The sequence below is a fragment of the Leucoraja erinacea genome, chromosome 4 (genome assembly GCF_028641065.1).
Source record: "Leucoraja erinacea ecotype New England chromosome 4, Leri_hhj_1, whole genome shotgun sequence".
NCBI lineage: Eukaryota > Metazoa > Chordata > Chondrichthyes > Rajiformes > Rajidae > Leucoraja > Leucoraja erinaceus.
The window spans coordinates 77,028,556-77,041,790 of NC_073380.1; positions in this window are offsets into that span (position 1 = coordinate 77,028,556).

The following is a 13,235-nucleotide window of genomic DNA, read 5'->3' on the forward strand; positions in this document are numbered from 1 at the left end:
GCAACAAATAAACTGCTGCAGTCACTGCTGAGGCACTTTCATGCCAAAAGGTATAGAAGTGCGAAAACGCACACCTCCAGATTCAGGGACAGTTTCTTCCCATCTGCTATCAGGCAACTGAATCATCCTGCTGCACCAGAGAGCACTCCTGAACTAATATCTACTTCATCGGTGACCCTCGGGCTACTCTTCATCGGACTTTGCTGGCTTCACATTGCACTAAATGTTATTCCCTTATCATGAATCCACAGTATACACAGTAATGGCATGATTGTAGTCATGCATTGTCTTTCCGCTAACTGTATAGCATGCAACAAAAGCTTTTCACTGTACCTCGGTACACGTGACAAAAGACAAAACTGTATTGAACAGAACAGCAGCACGAGCAATATTCAATATATTTCCATCAGGAAAAACTGTCATGTTTTGTTCACATAAACAAAATGTGTGTATTTTTCAGTTAGAGATTGTCAATGTAACAAGGCCAATCTTTACTAACTGTGATTGAGACACAGCATGGAAACAGGCTTCCCAGTGTGTAAGTAGCTCGTTCTAAGCTCCCCCCCAGTCTGGTTTTAATCAATAAAATACTGAATCAAGCACTGGAGCAACTCCACTTCATTTTGTATAACACAACACACATTCCCCTATACAATACCAAACCACCGTGGGTTTGACCCTTGTATCTGCTTGGCCAAGCCCCATGCAAGCAGAGACACTCCAAAAGGTCACACAGAAGATCGACACAGGACCTCGTGGCGGCGGCCTTTTATAGGTCCCCGAACCTTGAGGGGCTGAACCACATGGGGGTGGTCTCTGTACAGTCCAATACACATATCGGTTATAACAGTACATCATGGACAGTTCCCCATTCCAATAACCTAGTAACTAATACATTGTATCTCGTAAGGCTTCGAGAAGAAAGCTAACATAGTTGAATAATGCAACATGTGTCTTGAGATTCAGCCAACCCAGGCAAGGCTCAACATTTCAACAAATCAGCAACTAACAAAGTGAGGCTTAGCAACATTATTTACAATATGTATACCTGGCTTGCATTGATCCAATTAGCTCTATGCATTTTACACCTCATTGTAAGACTCTGCAGATGTCCCATTCTTTCTCTGCAACTCTTATCTGGGCCAGGATTAACAAGTGCACAGGCCATCAATCACCAACTCACGCTAATTCTGTACACTGTAAATGGCTTGATTGTAATCATGAAATTGTCTTTCCGCTGACTGGTTTGTGCACAACAAAAGAAATATTAAAAGAACATTTTTTTTAAATGTGACAATGTAAAATTACATAATTCATCTGAATTGGTCTTTGATACAGTATAGTTTAAAAATGCAGCATTGAAACAGGCCCACTGAGTTCACACCGACCATCGATCACCTGTTCATATCAGTTATATGTTGTCACACTTTCGCATCCATTCCCTTCGCACCAGGGGCAATTTACAAAGACCAATTAACCTGCAAATCAGCATTTCTTTAGCATGTGGGAGAGGACCAGAACACCCGGAGGAAAGCACGGGGTCCCAACGAGAATGTGCAATCTCCGTACAGACAAGGTCTGGATCGAACCCGGGTCTCTGGCGCTGTAAGGCAGAAGCTCTACCAGCTGTACAACTGTCCAACACGTTTGATCTTCGGCAAAAGACAAAGAACCTTAAGGGCCTGTCCCACTTACATGTCCTTGGCATGCAAATTACGCCACCTCGTGGTCGTGTTGAGGTGCACGGGCATCGTATGGCCATGCGGGGCCGGTCCCACTGAGAGGGGTATGTAGTTGTGCGCGGTACTGCGTCGCGCTCCCGGATTTTGTACCGAACAAAATTTTCGCGCACCACTGGCCTGTCGCGTAACTGAAGGCCAAAGTGGGACAGGCCCAAGACCCTGGCGTGACGCAGCATCTCACCTCCAACAGCAGCAGAAGCAGGCAAACGATTGCCGAACTGGGGCCCACGGCCGTTGCGGATCTGGATCCACCCACACTTCTACTCCCAGAGCAGGGCCAAGAAAATTGAAGATAAACACAAAATGCAGGAGTAACTCCGGGGACTGGCAGCATCTCTGGAGAGAAGGAATGAATGACAGTTCAGGTCAAGACCCTTCTTTCAGACTGAAGAAGAGTCTCGACCCGAAACGTCACCCATTCCTTCTCTCCAGAGATGCTGCCGGTCCCGCTGAGTTACTCCATCTTCAAATGATGTCACGCATTCCAGAAGGCTGTGCGTGTGCATGAAGACGCGTGCGACCTTCACGGGACCATCGTGCCTCAATGCAACAACGAGGTCGCGTAATTAGCATGCCAAGGACACGGTAAGTGGGACAGGGGCTATACCCACAACTGTTGGAGCCTTTCAGATCCTGCTTATAGCTCTTTAATGCTTTGTGTCATTCCTAACTATCACTGTACGTCATGTTGTCACTTACGGGTGGAGCACCAAGGCAAATTCCTTGTATGTGAATACTTGGCCAATAAGCATTCATTCGTTCATTCATTCATTGCTTCTGAACCAGTCAGATGGCATTAAAAGGCTGCTCACCCCTGCCCTTTTGCAGCCTTGCCATAGTTTGGTAAGATTTCTCATTCTAGCGTACATTGAAATGAAGAAATTTAAACTTAAATTTAAAAATAATTAAACGCATATTTAATTAGTGTTAGTGACCCCAGAAAAAAACACCACCTATTGGTGGTATAATACTGAGCGGTAAATATGAACATGTATCAGGCCCCTTAAACAAGCAACTCACTGGATGCCCTTGGAGACCATGGTGGGACAAAGAGACAGAAATCAATGCAATTGACACCCAGTGCATTCCTGATTTTGTTCTGCAATGCACAGTGATGGAAGTCCAGAACAGGTCCAGAATGGTGGGGCAGTGGTAGAGCTATTGCCTTACAGCACCAGCAATCTGGGTTTGATCCTGACTACGGGTGCTGTCTGTACAGAGTTTGTACGTTCTCCCCGTGACCTGCGTGGGTTTTCTCCAAGATCTTCGATTTCCTCCCACACTCCAAAGATGTACAGGTTTGTAGGGTTAATTGGCTTGGTGTAAATGTAAATTGTCCCTAGTGTGTAGGGGATGGTGTTAATGTGCGGGGATCGCTAGTCGGTGCAGACTTGGTCGGCCGAAGGGCCTGTTTGAGAGCTGTATCTCTAAACTCAACTAAACTAAACTAAACATTCTTCCATGTTCTGCTAGCTGGTGACTCTCGATGGTTGGCCAGCTAGCTGTCAGCACGGTCTGACCCAACATCCTCAAGTTCCTTTGGAATATTTCTGTAACGTGAGTCTGTCATTGAAGAATTTCTACTCATAGCAGAAGGCGTCCTCAAACATTTGTGGCGGCTACTGGATGGAATCGATGACTTCTGCACATGCTTGGCTGATAACATGATTTGTTTTGGAGCCTAACACCTAGCTGTAAGCCAAATAAACATTCTAAAGGTAATTAGATTCTGTATTTACAGATATTAATGCTGAATGAAAACAATGCAAAAAAAAAAGTGCATCAAAATGCAAATTTAATGAAGCCCAAATAGAATGTAAGATTGAATCTTGAAATTGTTTTAAAAAAAAAACAATAAATATGCATATTCCCATGTGATCATGACATGAAGAAAAACTTCATAAGTTGATTTTTTTTAAGCCTCAGTGTACAATGCCAGAAAATCTGGAACTCATTTGTGCTGATGAGTTCCAATCCAGCTGTGTAACAGGGCAGGAAGAAAAATAAGCTGCAAAGTGCTTTTTTTTTCGTTTTCAAGAGCTATAAAATGCAAACCTGAAACTTTTATTATCACTTCCGCACCCATTAATGTCAACACAAATATTAAGAGGTGACTTGGTGTGATTGTCAACAATCTCAATAAATTATTTCACACCATGTGTGGTGTTCAAACAAGATTCATAAATAGCTGTTATCAATAACGTGGAATTTTGAAAAATTGGAATTAATCAGAAATTATATAAACAAAACCATCACTGGCAATTTTCATACAAAATTCAAGGCTTAACGAGTTATCTATACAATTAAAAGTCTCATCTTGACCACTTCCTGTCTGAGCTGTATATTGATTTTAGAAAAGACACTATCATATATCGCTATGATTTTTGGCCATCTTACTCACAGTCCTCCTCCGCTGAGCAGGTCCCGAGGATTGTTCCCATCGATGAATAATAAAAAAGGTGTGTGTGTGTGTGTGTGTGTGTGTGTGTGTGTGTGTGTGTGTGTGTGTGTGTGTGTGTGTGTGTGTGTGTGTGTGTGTGTGTGTGTGTGTGTGTGTGTGTGTGTGTGTGTGTGTGTGTGTGTGTGTGTGTGTGTGTGTGTGTGTGTGTTTCTTTCAGTGACTGAGCTGCCAGCCCAAGAATCCATTCGGCCCACAATGTCCATACCTGTCCCTTCGGCCCACAACACCATGTTAGTGCTCCAGAGAGCTCCCCCCACTGGCCAGCAATATTGGAATTGGTGGAGAGGTGAAATATTGTGTTGGGGGACCAGCCCTCCCGTGTGAAGCTGGGACCCTACTTAGTCTAGTTTTACATAAAACTTCTGTTAAACACTTACCATATTTTAATTTAGTTGTGGATTGTTGACTCATTTGGCAGTCACATCAAATAGTTCTAAATGGGCAGACCTCCTTGGTGGAAAGATAACTCTTTAATTACAGAAGATCATGCAAAATGTATGAAGCTGCTTTTACATTTTCACGGTTCCTCCCCGGCAAACTTAAGCTGTTCTATATTTACATGTAAAGAAACCTCAAAAAAAAGAAATCAAATAGTTGAATCTATATTCAAACCAGCTTTTTTACTTATTCATCAAAATGTTGCTTTTCACTACACCACCAATGTGGTTTTGTGCTATCCTTGCGCCCACATCCAAAGAGTTTCTTGCGGATGTGAAGCATCGGTTTTGAAGAGAGCAAGTCTTTTTGGTTTCAGTCAAGTTTAATCTCTGTTATATTTTCTCAGGTCGTGAGCAATGAAAGGGCTGACAATAGAATAAATATGGCAGGAGACATGGCAATAATTCTCGATAGACAACAGTGGCTAGGCCATGAATGTTTAAATATTCAGTTTAGCATCGGGCCTAAAAATTGAAAAGAGTAATTTATTTTAAGAGAGGGCTCTGGCTTCTGACTCATTCTGCCCTTGACAGGAGTTGATGCATTGGCTTGGAGTTATTTATTATAAGATTTTGGCTCCAATATGGAAGATAAAGTCCTGAATTCTAAGCCTACCCACATATGTTGCTGGATATAATGCAAATCATAAACTTGCAAAACCACAGCTATTCTGAGATAAAATAACAATGAATACACTGAAATACACTCTTAATGTTCTAATTATATCAGCATGGATGCAGTAGTGAGTAACCAAACTTCAAAAATTACAGTACTGCCCTTTTTAGTTATTTTCCATCAAATTCCTGGCTCTGCTTCTCTCTCCCTCTATGTCGCGCTTGACTTTTCCATCACTATTCCCCGTTCATAACTCATGTTTCGCAGACCAATTTTAGTTCACATATTATTCCTTTTACATCCCTCAGTAGTACTAGCCAGCATGTGGAAGCCGGACACATGTATAAAATCATGAGAGGAATAGATCGGGTAGATGCACAGAGTCTCGTGCCCAGATTAGGTGAATCGAGGACCAGAGAACATGGGGTTAAGGTGAAGGGGAAAAGGTGAAGGGGAAAAGATTTAATAGGAATCTGAGGGGTAACATTTTCACACAAAGGGTGGTGGGTGTATGGAACGAGCTGCCAGAGGAGGTAGTTAGGGCTGGGACTATCACAAGGTTTAACAAAAATGGATAGGACAGGTTTGGAGGGATACAGAGCAAACGTGGGCAGATGGGACTAGTGTAGCTTGCACATGTTGGCCGATGTGGGCAAGTTGGACTGAAGGACCTGTTTCCACACTGTACCACTGTATCTATGACTCTATGACTATGACATGGCTAAAGCATTTACATGGCTAAAGCATGATCAGCAAGGGGTGCTAAATCTCCGCTTCCTCCAGAGATTGATACCATCCGGCATGAATGGCCTTGATGAGTCAGAGTGTTCCCAAATCACACTCCAGCTCATAAAGTTTGAGCTGGACAGCCTTGAGATGAATCCAACAGGCATCTTTGTTCCAGACAGAAGCCAGTTTTCAGCCAATTTAACTTTTTCTATATTAATAAACAGTTGAGACAATTGGATGCTACAATGACTACAGGACTAGATATTCTGGTTGGAGTACTGATGAATTGGGCACTTTACTTACTGTGCCTGCACCTCAGCACATCCAGTGTAGAGATATAACTTGCATCTCACCAATGTCACAAAATAAATTGCCCAAGTTGACTCCGTGCTTTGTAAAGAACGAAGTAGAGGGAGTCTTCATGACTTGAAAGTCAGCGCAAGAAAGAGAGACTCTATTTGATCTCACAAGAATCCCGTGGGCCGAGGTGCCTCTTTCCACGTTATATCTCTAAACTAAAACTAATCTAAATTTGGTCCAAGCCTTAGTTTAAATCACTACCTCAGATAATGATTAAATGTCTTCCATACTTACCAACAGATTTGTTTTAGTTTAGAGATATAGCTTGGAAACAGGCCCGTTGGCCCACAGATCAATGACAACCAACAATCACCCTTAGCACTAGTACTATCCTGTAAAATAGGGACAATTTACAGAAGCCAATAAAGTTACAAAGCTGCATGTCTTTCTTTAGTTTAGTTTACTTTAGTTTAGTTTAGTTTAGTTTAGTTTAGTTTAGTTTAGTTTAGTTTAGTTTAGTTTAGTTTAGTTTAGTGTAGTTTTGTTTCGTTTACAGATATAGCATAGAAACAACCCTTTCGGCCCACCGAGTACAGGCCAATAAGCGATCACCCATATCCTACATTCTATTCTAACTACATTCTATCCTATATTCTATCCTACACAGGAACAATTTATAAAAGGCAATTAACCAACAAACCCGCATGTCTTTGGAATGTGGAATGTGGGAATAAACCGGAGCACCCGGAGGAATCTCATGCGGTCACAGGGAGAACGTACAAACTCCATACAGACAGCACCCATAGTCAGGATCGAACCCGGGTCTCTGGCGCTGTAAGGCAGCAACCCTATCGCTGCGCCACCACAGTTATAGTTTATGGTTCAACTAATTTAACTTCTAAATATAACTATGTAACCTGCGAATAGATATTTTAACAAATCAAGTAAACATTATAAAGCATGTTTAAGGTGTGGCAGGCTGATTGTATGCCAGGACTGAAGCTTTTTAAGATTGTTGATAATGAATCAACAAAGATGCCTGTCAGATTCATCTCAAGGCTGTCCAGCTCAGACTTGATGAGCTGGAGTGTGATTTGGAAACACTCTGGCTCATCAAGGCCATCGAGAAACCTCTGAACACTCTATCCAGAGTACAATACTCTGATTGGGCAGTCATGGTGGCGCAGCGGTAGAGATGCTGCCTTACAGCGAATGCAGCGCCAGACACCCGGGTTCGATCCCGACAACGGGTGCTGTCTGTACGGAGTTTGTACATTCTTTCCGTGACCTGCATGGGTTTTCTCCGAGATCTTCGGTTTCCTCCCACACTCCAAAGTCGTACAGGTTTGTAAGTTAATTGGCTTGGTAAATGTAGAAATTGTCCCTAGTGGGTGTAGGATAGTGTTATTATGCAGGGATCGCTGGTCGGCGCGGACCCGGTGTGCCGAAGGGCCTGTTTCTGCTCTGTATCTCTAAACTAAACTAAACTAAATTAAAAAATCACAGGGTCAGGAAGAGGAGCGTGCACTGCTAAAGGGGTCACTTGGTGTGTTTACCTGAGGCTAAGGAGGTCCTACAGACTATTGTGCTCTCCAATAGGTACAATGTAATTGCTACATGGGAGGACAAAGAGGAAATCTACAGGTGGATGGCGACAATGCAGACCAAGGCACCATGGCTCAGGTCTGTCCCGTGTGGGAAGGGCCGAGTAGAGATGTGAGTGAGGTTCCATAACTGTGACTGTTTACATTTGAAGATAGACACAAAATGCTGGAGTAACTCAGCGAGTCAGGCAGCATCTCTGGAGAAAAGGAATTGGTCAGACCCTTCTTCAGACTGAGAGTCAGGGGAAAGGGAAATGAGAGATATAGACGGTGATATAGAGAGTTATAGAATAAATGAATGAAAGACTTGCACAACGAGAAAGTATCCTGAGGATATATTGCCCACCTACTATCAGTGTGAGGTAGTTCTCACAGCAGCATAAGAAGAACACGAAGTACATTGAATTGCCATGGTTTAATTGTGCTTAGTAATCATCTATGTGACCTCTTATCAAAGACCTTCTGAATGAAAAGCATGAATTTTAAAATGGAAAATATTGCTCGTCCAATCTTTTTGGAATATAGTTGTAGTGAGCAGATTACATTAAGGCAGTGGATGCAAGTTATCTAGAGATTCAAAAGGCCTTTAACAAGGTACCATGTAGTAAACTAATGATTGTGGATTTTGGGCACCAGCTACAGAATAGATGGCAAGCAGGCTTTAGTAGCCAGAGAGTGGGTGTGAATGGCAGCTGTTAGTGACAAACGATGGCATCAATGTTGGGACCATCGAAGTTCAAAATTTACATGAATGATTTAACCTCAATAAGCAAAGAATAATCATTTCTAAAGTTGAGGGTGAAACCAGTTTTGGGAATGACCGTCAACTTTGAGAAGGACAAAAATAAGTTATAGTAGGACCTTAATAGACTTCCAGACCAGCAACCAATTGGCAAATGAAGTTCAGCACAGATAACTTCAGGGCGGTCATGGTAGCAGTAGATTTGCTGCCTTACAGCGAATGCAGCGCCGGAGACACGGGTTCCATTCCGACTATAGGTGCTGTCTGTACAGGGTTTGTGCATTCTCCCCATGACCGGCTTGGGTTTTCTCCAAGATCTTCGGTTTCCTCCCACACTACAGAGACGTACAGGTTTGTAGGTTGATTGACTTGGTATAAATGTAAAAATTGTCCCTAGTGGGTGTAGGATAGTGTTAATGTGTGGGGATCGCTGGACGGCACGGGCTGACAGGCTGAAGGGCCTGTTTCCGCACTGTATCTCTGAGCTAAACAAAACTAAACCAAGCTAAATGCAAAATGTATTATTGTACTAAGACTACAGAGATCAATTTGTTTTTGGTAATCGTGAGGCCATTAAAAGAAAGTAAAGTACCACGATCTATTGATTCTTGATTATAAGCCAAGAACATGACCACTAACTGTGACCATCGGGTAAATTGCTCTAAACTGTCCGCTCATTGTGTCTTGATTATTTGCAACAAACTGTTACAAGCTGAAGAAGTCCAGATAAATTAGAGCTGATTAGCATCTGATGGGGAGAGAGAGACACAAAGAACTCCAGATGATGGTTTACCAAATTACACAATTAGTTTTTAGTTGTGAGTGCAGGTGGAGCAGAGTAACAAATGAGATATGCACACACCACTCACTAAATGTTGCACCACAGGTTAGGAAAAACGTAAAAATGAAAACAAAGCCCGAGGCCTTATTCTTGGAGCAGAGAAATATGGAAGCTTTTCGAAACCTGTTTTGAATCTTGGTTAAACTAGGCTTTGAGTATTGCTTATTAGTTCTGGTCAGCATTTTATAAAAATGGTGCAAAAGTACCCGATAGGTCAGAGAATGTTTACCAGATGATACCAGAAATGCAACAATATCATCTTGAGAAAGTAATGATGAGGCTGAACCAATATAGGTCTGAACAATTATGTATGGAGTCATAGAGTGATACAGTGTGAAAAAAGGCCCATCAGCCCAGCTTGGCCACACCAGCCAACATGTCCCAGTTACATTAGTTCCACCTTAGAGAACATAGAAACATAGGTGTAGGAGTAGGCCATTCGGCCCTTCGAGCCAGCACCGCCATTCAAGATGATCAAGGCTGATAATCTAAAATCAGCACCCCGTTCCTGCTATTTCCCCATATCCCTTGATTCCTTTAGCCCTAAAAGCTAAATCCACCTCTCTCTTGAAGCATCCAGTAAATTGGCCTCCACTGCTTTCTGTGACAGAGAATTCCACAGATTCACAACTCTCTGGGTTCACAACTTTCCGCATTTGGCTCATACCCCTCCAAACCTGTCTTATCGATGTACCTGTCTAACTGTTTCTTAAACATTGTGATAGTCCCTGCCTCAACTACCTCCTCTGGCAGCTTGTTCCAAACACCCACCACCCTTTGTGTGAAAATGTCACCGCTCAGATTCCTATTAAATCTTTTCTCATTTACGGGCTAATAATGGGAAAAAAGCTTATACTTAAATTCTGGAAAAATGCGCCGACACCAACAATAAAAATGTGGATATCAAATATGTTTCAAACATTACATCTGGAAGAGATGAGATTCCTCCTAGCAGGTAAAGCAGACCAATTCCAAAAGACGTGGTCTATGTTTCTGGACCTATTACAAGTATGAGGTGCAATAGTAATTAAAAAAAAAACAAATATATAAATAAGTGGTATCAGGACCTGGTAATGGGAGGTAAAACAACAAAAACAGACTTGGTTGGTAGTCCCCTTTCTGCGGAGTTTAATGTTATAATAGAGCGATTGTTTCTATTTTCTCTTTCTTTCTTTTCTAGGGTCTATTTTCTCACTTTACTTCCTTCTCTAACTTCTTTCCTAAGGGGCTTTCTTTTCCTTACACTCTCGCACTGCACGACTCTCTTGCACTTTCTTTACTTTCCTTACTTCTACCTTTTTCTTAAAGCTCAAAAAAATGAAGCGGTACAAAAAATGTATTAAGATACATGTGTTGTGTAGGATTGTAATTTACCGTACTTCTAATAAAAATAAAATTAAAAAAAAAAAAAAAATCTTTTCTCATTCACCTTAAACCTATGTCCTCTGGTCCTCGATTCCCCCGGGCTCTGGGCACAAGACTCTGCACATCTACCCGATCTATTCCTCTCATGATTTTATACACTCATGTTTCTTGATAAAATGGTGGCAGAGAGGATGAATTTCATCAAGATGTCCATCTTCTGAATTTGAAGAATGCATCATTGAAGCAAATAGTATGTATTAAAGGGAAAGCAACACAAGCATATAAGGGGGAAAGGAGTTTGTAATTACACTCATAGAGTTGGATGAAGAAAGAAGGGAGGATTCTCAGTTGGAGCATAAACACAAGCATAGACTAATTGGGATATTTGGCCAGCTTTCCAACTGAAAACATAATCTGTCCATTTCAGTCCATAGTTGGTGCCTGGTCCACTGCCTTCTAGCATATCGTTTGTTACTCAGGATTCCAGATTCTGCACTCTCTTGTGTCTCCATTTCCAGTATCAATGCTGCCTTTTTTTTGAAATCCGAAGTAATGAGGATGGTTAATTAATAATGAGGTAGTCATCAAACAAACCTTCAGTGAAAAGAATAACCAAACCTTGCTACTATTGTCAATGAACAACTGTTTAGCTTTCAATGTGTTTTAATTTGAAGTGCCTTTATATATACTGTTTGGGGGGGTGAAGGTTTGTAGGCTAGTTGACCTCTATAAAACATGCATCCAATATGTAGGGAGTAAATGAGAAAGTGGAATAACATAGACAATGTTTGAATGGGTGATCGACAGTCAACGTGGACTCAATGGGCTGATGGGCCAGTTTCTAAATTGTAAAACCTAAATTAAAACAAGTTCATTCTTAAGCCCCTGTCTTACCGTACGAGGTAATTCAACAGTTCTCCCGAGTTTTCCCCTGAATCAAACTCGGAGAATGTCCATAGCGGGTCCGTAGGAGTTCGTGGATGTCTCGTAGCGGCTCGTACGAGTAAAAAGTAACAATTTTTTTCATTACTCGCGGACATTTTTTGCAGGGATGAAAAAATGTCACTAGTTTACCGGATGTCCCGAGTACCTACCGTTAGCATTACGAGCCGCTACGAGACATCCACGAACTCCTACGGACCCGCTACGAACATTCTCCAAGTTCGAATCAGGGGAAAACTTGGGAGAACTCTTGAATTACCTCATACAGTGGGACAGGTTCAATAACGTACACGCTTGGATAGCATTCTTGTCCAATGATTGATATACAGACGTTTCCAGACTTACGTAAGGATTGTGTCCCGGGGACCCTTGCCTAAGTTGGATGTAACGTGTCAGAATCGAAAGTATTACTGCGCATGCATAAATTTCCTATTCAACATGGAGGCCATGTGTGAGCTCTGACACCGAGACCAACTGGGAACCCCAGCATGGAGACCACGCGGGAGCTCCAATGTGGAGACCACGAGGATGCTCCGACGTGGAGACCAACTGGGTGCTCTGACATGGAGTCCAAGTCAAGTCAAGTCAAGGCAAGAGAGTTTATTGTCATTTGTCCCAGATAGGACAATGAAATTCTTGCATTGCTGCAGCACAACAGGATATTGTAGTCATAAATACAGATCAGATCAGTGTGTTCATATAACATAGAATATATATATATTTATATCTATATATATATACACATCAGTAAACAGATAAAGTCCAATAAGTTGTTATAGTTCATAATTTGTTTGAAGTTCTGTTTAATAGTCTAATGGCTGTGGGGAAGTAGCTATTCCTGAACCTGGATGTTGCAGATTTCAGGCTCCTGTACCTTCTACCCGATGGCAGCAGAGAGATGAGTGTGTGGCCAGGATGGTGTGGGTCCTTGATGATGCTGGCAGCCTTTTTGAGGCAGCGACTGCGATAGATCCCCTCAATGGTGGGGAGGTCAGAGCCGATGATGGACTGGGCAGTGGTTACAACTTTTTGCAGCCTTTTCTGCTCCTGCATGCTCAGGTTGCCGTACCAAGCCATGATGCAACCGGTCAGCAAGCTCTCTACTGTGCACCTGTAGAAGTTCGAGAGAGCCCTCCTTGACATTCTGACGCTCCGTAATATTCTCAGGAAGTACGTGGCAGCTCCAATGTGGAGACCACGAGGATGCCCCGACATGGAGGCCACAGTGGAGCTCCGACATGGAGACCACAATGGAGCTCCGACATGGAGACCACAGTGGAGCTCCGACATGGAGACCACTAGGATGCCCCGACATGGAGGCCACAGTGGAGCTCCGACATGGAGACCACGAGGATGCTCTGACATGGAGACCACAGTGGAGCTCTGATGTGGAGATCACAAAGGAGTCAATGGGCTTAAATAATTGCTTATGTAAGTGTGAGTTACGTTAGTCACA